This window comes from Grammomys surdaster, unplaced genomic scaffold (genome assembly GCF_004785775.1).
Source record: "Grammomys surdaster isolate TR1022 unplaced genomic scaffold, NIH_TR_1.0 229, whole genome shotgun sequence".
NCBI classification, from domain to species: domain Eukaryota; kingdom Metazoa; phylum Chordata; class Mammalia; order Rodentia; family Muridae; genus Grammomys; species Grammomys surdaster.
In genome coordinates this window covers 2,004,068-2,015,312 of record NW_021604674.1, presented here as the reverse complement: position 1 = coordinate 2,015,312, position 11,245 = coordinate 2,004,068, and the positions used below count along the sequence as shown (strand labels likewise).

At 44.9% G+C, this 11,245-nt stretch overlaps 1 long non-coding RNA gene across 1 annotated transcript; it reads left to right on the top strand.

Moving 5' to 3' along the window:
* Positions 1 to 331: 331 nt before the first annotated feature.
* Positions 332 to 10,204, top strand: LOC114626182. Its single transcript, XR_003712190.1, has 2 exons — positions 332 to 562; positions 9,994 to 10,204. It is a non-coding gene; the product is annotated as an uncharacterized LOC114626182 (long non-coding RNA).
* The last annotated feature ends 1,041 nt before the right edge of the window (positions 10,205 to 11,245 follow it).

Here is an 11,245-nt window from a genome sequence, read left to right as displayed (position 1 = left end):
AGTTTGCCTTTTCTTGTAAGCGATGTAATGCTGCCAGACGATTGGATAGGGTATGTGGGAAACAAGGCAGCCCCGAGCCCCTGACTGGGCTGGCTGGGGGGCCCCCTCTGAGACTCTTGACTTGGCTGGCTTGGCTGTCATTGTCTAGTTAATGAAAAAATGGCTTGTGGCATGTGTAAATGACCCGTAGGACAGACCTGGATGCAACCGCTCTAGGTCCCTTCTAGCCAACTTGAGCGAGCCGTCTATGGCTGTTTGCTTTTCAGTTGTTTGCTTTGTAGTTAGCAGTGATGGCCAAGAACTGAAGGTCAGTGGGCATGCTTTTGATTTAGCTCACTGAATGGGTTTTGAATCTTCATGGGAAACCCTGTTTTCAGAATTCCAGTTGCCAACTTTCATTAGACAAAGACTCATGTATTAACTGACTCGTTTAAAGCCTTTTTAACCGAACAACGAGAATTTCTGGATTATCAAATGATGAATGAAAAGTTGCAATTTTGTTCATCTATTGTAAACAGGACACCTTCCTTATGGACTTCCCAACTCAGATCCTACTTATTGTGTAAGTAATAACTTTCCTCACAATTCTCCTGAAATCACCTTTCTGGGTCCTGGGACACAACACAGTATAGAGGGTTAGAAGGGTTGGTGTGTGTCTAAAGAGTCAATGTGTATGCATTTGTCCCTCCCTCCTCCCTCTCCATCCCCATCCACTTCCATTCAGTCTCTTAGACAAACTTCTAAGAGATAACAACAAAACATAACAAGATAAGATATAATAAAAGCCTTTCATATTGAACTTGGGCAGGACAAGCCAACAGAAGGAAAACAGCCCAAGAGAAGGCACAAGAATCAGAGACCCACGTGGTTACATATTCAGGAATCCCATAAAAGCACTAAACCAAAAGCTCTAATGTATATGCAGAGGACCTGGTGCAGGCCCTGTGCATGCTGCCTCAGTCTCTGTGAGCTCATCTGAGCTTTGTTCAGTTGACTCAGAGGGCCTTGTTCTCCTGGTTTCCTCTGTTCCCTCTGGCTCTTAGAATCTTTTCACTTCCATTTCCACTGGGTTCCTGACTCTGAGGGGAGGGATTTGATGGAGACATTCCATTTAGGGATGAGTTTTCCAAGGTCTCTCACTCTGTAATGTCTGGCTCTGGATCTCTGTATTTGTTCCTGTCTGCTGTAGGAGGAAACTTCTCTGAAGATGGCTGAATAAGGCACTGACCTATGGGTATAGCAGAATATCAGTAGGAATCGTATTATCAGTTCATCCTTCCTTCTTTCCTTCCTTCCTTCCTTCTTTCCTTCCTTCCTTTCTTCCTTCCTTTCTCCTTCCCTTCCTCCCTCCCTCCCTCCCTCCTTCCCGCTATCCCTCCTTTCTCTCTCTCTCTCTCTCTCTCTCTCTCGTTCTTTCTTCTTTAGAACAGTTGTATTTGTTTTTCCCTAGGTCTTTGGGCTATCTAGTCTCTGGTGGTCACCTAACCAGTGTTGTGAATGGGATCCACCTCATAGACTTTAAGTCAAATCAGACATGGGTTGGTCACTCCCCCAAGCTCTGGGCCACCATTGCCCTAGCGTACCTTGTAGGCAGGACACCATTGTAGATCAAAGGGCTGTGGCTGACTTGGTGTTTGTTTCCATTTTGGTATCACATAGAGTATTTTCATGTGCCAAAGATGCTAGAATATAGAATCTCAGTCTTCTTTTGACAAAATGGGAGACAGAGACAGGATAGTCCCCTGATGCTTGCATAGCCAAATAGGATGACATATGCACAGAAAAACAATAAAGGAATCCTGTCTTGAGCAAGGTGGAAAGGTTAGGGTTAGGGTTAGGGTTCAGGTTAGGGTTGGAGTTAGGGTTAGGATTGTTCTCTGACCTTCACTTGCTTGCTGGGCCACTGGCATACCCACACTCATGAGAAAGCACACACGCACAGACACATATGTATTTTATAACCACATAGCCACCCCAACCTTCTGACATACAAAGATAAAGATAAAACAGATACAACAAAAACCATCAGAAATCAGGCTGAAAAGATAGATAGTTCCATCAGTGAAGTGCTTTGCTTGCAAGCGCAACCATGAAGACCTGAGTTTGGTCCCCAGAAGCCATGTAAAACAATTGGGCATTGTGGCCTGTACTTGTAGTCTTAGCATTGTGGCGATGGTGACAGGCAGTTCACTGGGGCTCACTGGCCAGCAGGCCTAGCCTAATGGATGAGCTCCAGGTCAATGATAGGATGGTGAACATGCAGAATGACACTTGAATTTGGTCTCAGCATGTATGAGCACACTCCCTACCTCCAGCTAAATAACACAGAACAAGACAGAACCTCAAAACCCTAGTCATTTGTCACTACTGACTATCTGAATAACACATGGGGACATTCCTGCTTGATAGAGTCACTTAGCAGCACAACAACAGTTTTAAATTTTGATGAGAAGCTGGAGTTAATTTTTAGATTTTTTTTAAAATGAGATCAAGAAGGACATAGACTTTTTCAGAATAGTCCCCACTGAGGCAGCAAAGCAAAAATACCTTTAAGAACCAGCAGGCATTGTCAATTTGTGAAGTGGGCCATGCAGGTGTAATAGGAGGGTAGTATATCTGAGGACAAGGAAACTCAATTTTTAAAAGGCCACCAGTGTCACCATGCACACGAGTGTCTGGTGAATCCCATAGTAGGCTGTCATCATGAGGTCCTTATCAAAATGGTTGAATTTAGATTTCCGAGGCAGAAGACTATAGAAAAAGTCTAGAATGATGACAATTTCATTCCCTACAGGCAGATAACCTGAACCATACTAAATTCAGAGAAGATGTCAGCCTGTCGCTGTCTTTAGTTCACAAGACCAGGAAGCAGAAATTTGAGCCAAGATACAAACAAGTGATTTCTCTTTGGAGGCCTCTTAGACTTAGCAGGGATGTTGTCAGTCAGCGTTGGAAGCATACTGTGGTTTCCTAAAATGGGCAGGCAGAACTCAGATATCTTAAAGGGCAACTCTAACTATGGCTGTTCTTTGGCCAGAAATCCTGCTCCCTGGAGTCAAGTCCTCCTGACTTTGTGTCAGTCCACAGCCTACACTGGAATCCTTCAGCTTGCTCTTGTTTGGGGGTGATCAGAATTGAGCTGCTCTCAGCAAATCCTTTGCTATGTTTGGGGATTTGAGAAATCTCCTCCAGGAAGACACACAGCTACATGTGTGGTTCTCCCAAAGCTCTGCTGGATTTCAAGTCTGTTTGTTTTCACAGAAGCCAGTCTGGGTGTGCTGGGGTCTGAGATAACATCTTTCTGAAGTCTCATTTGTATTTAGAAATCCCTGGCAGTTGTGGAAGTATTTATATTTGGGGCTAAAAAGATCAACTGAGACTCAGTAAACAAGCAGATGGACATGAGACTGGAAGCTAAGAGAAGAATCACAGCTTTGACAAGTTACAGCCCAATTTGGAAAGGAGATGTCTTAATTTAAACATCTTGGAATAAAGGTTCTGCAGTGGGTCCCTGAGCAAACCACCCGAGGCAGGGCTGTGTACTGCAATGGATCCCTTCTCTGACCACTAAACTAATCTTTTATCAAAACAGCTCCCAGCCTCTGAAAGAGGGTTTTCATATTAAAAAGAGAACTTGCTTGCAGGAACTGGTTGCATCTCTTACATAATTCAGGAGAATTTTCCCCATTGGGCCAACATTCCTGGTGTTTCAGTTTACCACGAACGGCCTTAATTGTAGCTAGACTGATCTAGATTCTTGGAGAAGCCACAGGATTATTGGAACGTTTCCATATTTTTCATTTACATCCACCGTCTTTCTATCTTTCTGACTTCTGCTTTGGGGAGAACAGTGCGACCTTGTAAGAGTCATCAGCACCGTTAGGATTACAAACAGCTGTCTGTGTTCATGTGGCTTCCAATTAGGAATGAGTTGTGGTGAATAAATCCAGGTTCTACAGGCTTGGCTGCATTTGCCTGTTTGTCATTAATTAATCAAGGAGAGGGTGGTTTTCTGCTTCATCCGGTTTTCTGAGTCTGGTGTGAATGGAGGTGGTCATGCCTGTGACCAGTAGGTGGTCTCCTCTGTGCATATCCCTAACAGTTCCAAGTGTGAGTGCTGGCTTTGTGCCAGACACTGGGCTAGACCCCAGAGGTTCCCAAATGCTTAGAGCCAGACACAAATCCCACGTTGGTGAGAGGGTAACTGTTTTATCATAAGCTAGCACAGGGATCATGGGGAAAGCCCGCTGGTACAGGGGAGCTCTGGAGGGAAACACACCATAGATCAGGGGGCTTGGAAGGCTGAGATCTGAAGATAATGCACACAAGGAAGAGCCAGGTGACCAGATGAGAAGTGAGTAGACTGAGTTTGTTCTGAGGAGAGCGAGGATCATGCTTACATGTGAAGTTCCATCTTAATTATAGGAACAGTCTGCTCACCCTTGGAAAGTAGTTCAGTTTTATAAGCCTATAAATTCCAATGGTCTTCCAGGACCATTTCAGAAGCTCCTTTCTGAAGTTTTCCTCCAGCCAGAACTTTCTTGTTTTATACAATGGACATAACATAAAATTTGTGCCTCAGAGAGACAGAATATGATTACACAGACAGGATGTCCAAGTTTAAATCCTGATTCAACTATTTGCCGTGTGACCTTGTGAAAGTTGCTAGTCATCTCTGAACTTCGAATTGTCAGTTATAGGATGGAGATATGAAAAGTATCTTCCTCATGGATTTCACGGGAGGGTCAGATAGTTAGCCTGTAGTGTGTCCACTCCAGTGCCTGCTTCACAGCAAACCCTTACCACTGTTTCACCTTGTACAGCTTTATTGATGTAACCTATCAGCTAGTTCTAAACTCGTCTATCTCCTTATTGGTTTTGCCTCTGTACTCAGAGTTGGCTAAGCTCCATTCAGGAAGCTATCCTAAATGATTTAGCTTAGCATTTATTCTGGAAGATAGGGCAGCCTTTAATGTCCATGTTGCTCAAAGGCTGTATGTATTTAAGCGTTTAGGAATTCTATGAAGACACAGTTCCAGTTCAGTTGATGGGAAGCGAGGCTCAAGCCTCTGTGTTACCATGGAGCTCCAGGGTGATGTCCATGCAGTTGCTCTGTGCTGAGGAGTGAGGGGCCACACCATCACGTTGTGAAGAGACACCAAGACCATGGCAACTCTTATAAAGGATAACATTTAGTTGGGGCTTACAGGTTCAGAGGTACAGTCCATTATCATTATGGTGGGAAGCATGGCAGCATCTAGGCAGGCATGGTGCAGCTGAGAGTTCTACCTCTTGTTCCAAAGGCAGGTAGGAGAAGACTGGCTTTCACGCAGCTAGGAGGAGGAGGGTCTTAAAGCCCACACACAGCAATTACATACTTCCTCCAACAAGGCCACACCTACTCCAACAAGGCCACACCCCCTAATAGTGCCACTCCCTGGACAAGTATTTTCAAACCACCACAGCTGGGAACACTAGGAAGAAAGAGAGGATTTGCTCCCTACCATTCTTTATGCACGAAGCTTCATGGTCCATCCCCTTCTTGCCTGGCCCAGTGCTTACCAGCAGTGGCCACTCATTTGATGTAAGAGCATTGTCATCAGTGCACCAAGAGTGGCCCAGTTCTGGGGGACCACATCAGTCAGGGTTCTCTAGAGAGAATGACAGGTATATTCTGAGGGACAGTAGGCATGCTGACAATTGTTGGCAAATGATAAGAATCGATACTGAAGCTCCTGATCTGAACTTTACCTAGCAGACCAGTGGACCAAAAGCTTAGGTTAAACTTCTTAAGGAGGAAATCCTGCCCTAGGAAGTCTGGGTGCATAAGGACAATTATAGAGACGCTGGGCTGTTGTAACTGTTGAATTGTGTTTCCTTTGGCCTGAAATCCGTGTTGAATCCCGTCCCACAGTGCCCCAGAACAGGACGTGACTTGGAAATAGGACCTTATAGATGTACCAAGCTAAGACAATGAGTCTAGAATAGTGGTGGTACTTGATCTAATGTAAAGTATCTTTACAGTAGGCGGAAATTCAGATGGAGATGGGCATAGATAGAAGGCAGATGGTGGGAAGAGGCAGGAAGGTTATCGGGTGAGTGACAGTCCATAAGTCCTGAAACACCTGGGACCAAGAGAAGCTGGGAGAGGTAAGGAAATCTCACGTAGGTGATTTCAGGCTTTGGGGCTCCAAAATAGTGTGATGCCAACTTTCCATTGTCTTAAGGGGCAGTTTGTGGTATGTTGTGATGGTATCCCTAGAAAGCTAAGACAGCGGCTCTGAACTCTAGTTGTTTCTTGTTTTCTTTCTTATTTTGGTTTGGTTTGTTGAGACAGGATTGCACAGTGAAGTCCAGCCTTAGCTTCCTACCTCTGACTCCGGAGGGCTGGGGTTAGAGGCATGAACCATCCCGCCCAGATAATAATTTTAGTCTTTTATGTCATGTCTTTGAATTGTACTGCTGCCTTTGGGTGTGAAATGAAGATTCCAGAGGCCTGGGTGTTGTCTTGGGGAGTGTCCTGTTGGGTCGGGTGGGTCGTTTGGCTAACCTTCATTCCTCTGAGATATGTAACATGCTCTCTGAACTCAGCAAGAAGCTAGAACCTTTATGAAGAAAGTTGCAGGTTTCTCCCCTTTATGCCACCTTGTGAATCTGATCAGACCAAGTGCCAAGTGTCTGTCAATGTCCGCAGTCTCTAAATCTGGAATTAGTGGGTGCAGGCAGAATTGAAGCACGTATGTCCTGTCTCAGGTAAATTCGGGAGAATAGGAGGTTGGGAACAGGACTCTGGACTTCAGCACTGCTGGCTTTGGGTCCTGCTTGCAGTGTGGTTGCTGGCTAGCTGCCCCCCCCCCAGCCTCCCCCTGCCCCTGCTTGTGTATTAGGATTGCTTGCTTGTAATTCTAATGTTAAAGCAGTGGTTCTCAACCGTCCTAATGCTGAGACCATAAAATACAGTTCCTCAAGTTGTGGTGGCTCCCAAAGATTAACTGTAATTTTACTCCTGTTATGAATTATAACGTAAATATCTGATATGCAGGATATCTGATATGTGAACCCTGTGAAAGAGTGGTTTGTCCCCAAAGTGGTCTCCACAGGTTAAGAACTGCTGGATTATATTGCTTGAGAGTTTCTGGTGCAGTAGGTCTGGAGGAATTTCATAGTAAGTTTCCAGGTGATGAAGATATCATCAGCCTGTGGACCAGCACTCTGAAAGCTGCCTGCCTTAATCTCTCTAAGCCTCCACTCTCCGACCTGTACAATGAAGTTTGTGATGGTTCCCATTTGTATAGCTGTGGGTTTTATCGAGGAAACCTCAGAAGCAAAGCGCTGATAGCACACTGCTTTCCAGAAGGCTCCGTCAGTGCCAGTGTGCAAAGCTTTGGCTGCAACTGGCATGAACTTCAGTGATGCTTTTGCGAAGTCTCTCCAGGGCATTTCCAAGTCGGGAAGCATCTAAAGATGGATGTGAGGATACTGTGCAGAGATGATGCCTCCTCTTGGGAATTTCAGAGAAGCAGATTTTCCTCCTGTATCTGTGTGTGGGCCTGGGATGAGTTCTGTGCTGGAAGGAATATATGAAGGACAGCAGAGAGATTTCCCTTTACCTCAAGGCTCATCACATAGAAAGTCCTCTCACCAGTGCTTTGTGAGCACTCCTGCCATGGGGACCTGCAGCTGGCCAGCCTTGGCTGCCCCACAACAGCATGGCCCATCTGTGCAGAAGCATTCTCCGCCTGAGCCCTTTCCCACACTCACAGCTAAGCACAGAGATTGTCTCAAGTGTCAAGTGCCAAGGCCTTTCAGGAGCCACTGGATATGAATGTCCTGTGTCTCCTCTGGTGTGGGGGAGAGCACAGACATACAGACCATGAATGGACTGGCCCTCCTAACCCATTGTGACATCCCAGCCCCACAGCTCTTTCTTAGCTCCATCTTTGGGTTTCTAGCTTTGGAAGGCAGACAGTCCGTGTCAGTAAATATCTCCTTGTCTCCAGGATTCGGCCCCTTCAGAGGCCCGGGGCTCTGCTTGGGAGCTGTTGTCCTGTTGCTAAGATTCCTGGAGCTAATCCAAGCTCGCATTTCCCAGAGTGGTGCTGAATAGTTAATGATCACAAACCTCTGAAAATGTAGAGGCCAGGCTCAACCCAACATCATGTTAAAAATAATCTTCATATCCGAGAGGATGATATTTCTGCTTTTGTTTGACTTTTATGCAGCTGAACTTTGAGGGCAAAATTGAAAAAAAGTTTTTCTGTTTATGTTTGGGGAAAGCTTTCTTCTTCAAAGCAGGGGACTGTATTTGAGCCATTGTCATGTGCAAAATAGCAAGGGAGCACCTTCCACTTTAGCTAGAGGGCATGAAGTGGGTGGCGTAAGTATCTTGCTTCTACTTTTGAAGGTTTGTCTTTGCCCTAACCACAAATTTCTCTCCTTAACATCCTTGTTTCACCCCACAGTAGGGCCACATCATGAACAGTATTTAAAGAAAACTTCTAATAATACATTCTTGCAGCCAACATAACCCCTATTGCCCAACCCTCAACCTCTTTCCCAATTCCTATTTAGCTTGATTTTTTGACTTACAGTATAAGTTAATATTTATTTTCTTGCTTGTCTGGATGTCATCTCTGCTTAACTAGTGTGTCTATGTGATTTCAGAAATTGTACATTTGCTTGCTCTCACACTGGAATATTGAAATCCTGTGTATAGGGCCCTTCTCAGGCCAGTCTGTCTTGGCAGTCAAATTGAAAAGAGCAGAATGAGCCAGGCGCTGGTGGTGCAAGCCTTTAATCCCAGCACTTGGAAAGCAGAGGCTAGTGGATCTCTGAGTCTGAGGGCAGCCTGATCTACAGAGCAAGTTCCAAGACAGCCAAGGCTATACAGAGAAGGCCTGTTTGCTGAAAAACAAAACAATAGAAAACAAACAAACAAAAAACAAAAAGAAAAAAGGAAGAAAGAAAATCAGAATGAAAATCAAGGAGACACCTATATAGCAATATTAATCAGTAAGTGAAAATACCTAAAAAACAAACAAAAATAAAACAAAAAACCAAACCAAACAAACAAAAAACAAAAACAAAACAAAACAAACTAAATCCTCCAAACAATAACAACAAACAAATGAACAAAAAAACACAACAAAACAAAACAAAAAAAGAAAGAAAATACCCAAGGATCCAGGGACTTTTGTAGAAGCTTGATCAGTGTGCTTAGTAAAAATAAAAGCAGACCTGTCTTCTATTTTTACGCTGAAGAAAGCCAACTTATAACTTACTCCCCCTCCCTTATTTAATAGTGTAATGTCGGATAGGAAGGGCTTAAAAACAACGGAATCAGTGTTTACAGAGTTATACATAATCTTCACTGTAGAACCAGCAGCCATGTTTTTAGATATTTGCCCAATTGAGTTGAAAGCTTATGTCCACCAAAAACGTTTATGGCAGCTTTATTCATTAGAGCCTTGAGCTAGAAAAACATCACAATACCCTTCAATAAGTGGATGGGTAAGTAAACCACAGACCTTCTAGAAGGTTACTCCCCAGAGAGAAGGAGAGAGCCACCAAGCCCTGGGGAACGTTAAAAATGTACTGCCAAGTGAGAGAAGCCAGCATTCCAAAGCTTACACTGTGTGCCTCCAACCACGTAACATTATAGAAAAGGTGAAGGGTCAGCTGTTGCCAGGAGTTAGGGGCTGGCTGTGAACAGACGGAAACTGAGCAGCTGAGAGCAGTGGACGAATGCGTTCTGGCAAATACAGCAGCACAATACACAGGAGCACAGGTCGCAGGATAGACTGACTTCAGTGAATACAAACTCATCATTAGCAGTGATTGGCTGGTAACCAGAGTCCCATAGCGATACAAGATGCTACTGTCTCTTCTGTTTATCTTCCTAGTTTAGCTCAACGTGTGGACTCACTGTATAAATTAAGTTTTCTTGCTTGCCTGTAACCCTGTCTTCCTTTTGTTTTCTGTCCTGTCTTTTAGATGCTGGCTGGAGCCGGTTTGCTCTCTGGTTCTGGGGCTTTCCCCCCTGCTCTCTGAAGCTATTCTCCTTTTGTGATGTGGCTGCTCACAGGCCTGACTCAAAGGGTTTGGATTTCCTTCTACATCTCCTTACACTAGGTAGCTGTGGAAATTTACAGCTTTCCTGCTCTGGGAGTTTTTCCTTTAAATTCTAATAAAATTGTTTTTGTTACTTTTTTTTTTGAGGTTCATTTTAAGTCCATTCTTAAATTCTTTTACCAAATCCAGTCACTATTGCTAATGCCAAGAAGTGCTTGCTGACAGGAGCTTGTTATAGTTGTCCCCTGAGAGGCTCTGCCAGAGCCTGACACATAATAGATGTGGACGCTCGCAGCCAAACATCGGACTGAGCACTGGGTCCCCAATGGAGGAGTCAGGGGAAGGACTGAAGGAGCTGAGTTAGGACTGTAGGAGCTGAAGGAGTTTGCAACCCCATAGGAAGAACAACAATATCAACCAACCAGACCCCCCAGAGCTCCCAGGGACTAAACCACCAATGAAAGAGTACACATGGAGAGACCCATGGCTCTAGCTGCATATGTAGCAGAGGATGGCCTTGGCAGGCATCAATGAGAGGAGAGGCCTTTGGTCCTGTGAAGGTGCGATGCCCCAGCTTAGGGAAATGCCAGGGTGTGGAAGTGGGAGTTGGGGGAGTTGGTGGGGGAGAACCCTCACAGAAGCAAGGAAGAGGGGATGGGATAGGGGGTTTTCGGAGGAGAAGCCAGGAAGGGGGATAACATTTGAAATGTAAATAAAATAACCAATAAAAAATTTAAAGAGAGAGAGAGAGAGAGAGAGAGAGAGAGAGAGAGAGAGAGAGAGAACCCTGAGAAGGAGCCTCCAATTTATCTGACAACATGTCGTATCCCGAGTGGGACTTCAGTTTTCTGATGACAATATCACAGTGGCCACACAGTGGCTGTTGTCTCCAATGATTGTTCACAGAGAAGGAGAGGGCATCCTGATACCATTGATAGGTCACTGGAAGGCTGAAGCAAGGCATGGCAAGTATCACTACAGCGTGCAGCGGAAATGTGCACACAGTGAGGATGCTGGGAAAGACTAGGAGGCCTTCCACGTTCTGTGTTCCAGAAAGTCATGTGTCGAAACTCAGCAGCTTTTATACATAGACATGTAAGTGGATAAGCCTTCTGTTAGCGTTGGCCTAACAGTAATGTCAGGGTGGGGAGGGGGGAGGAGAGTTGGGGGGGAC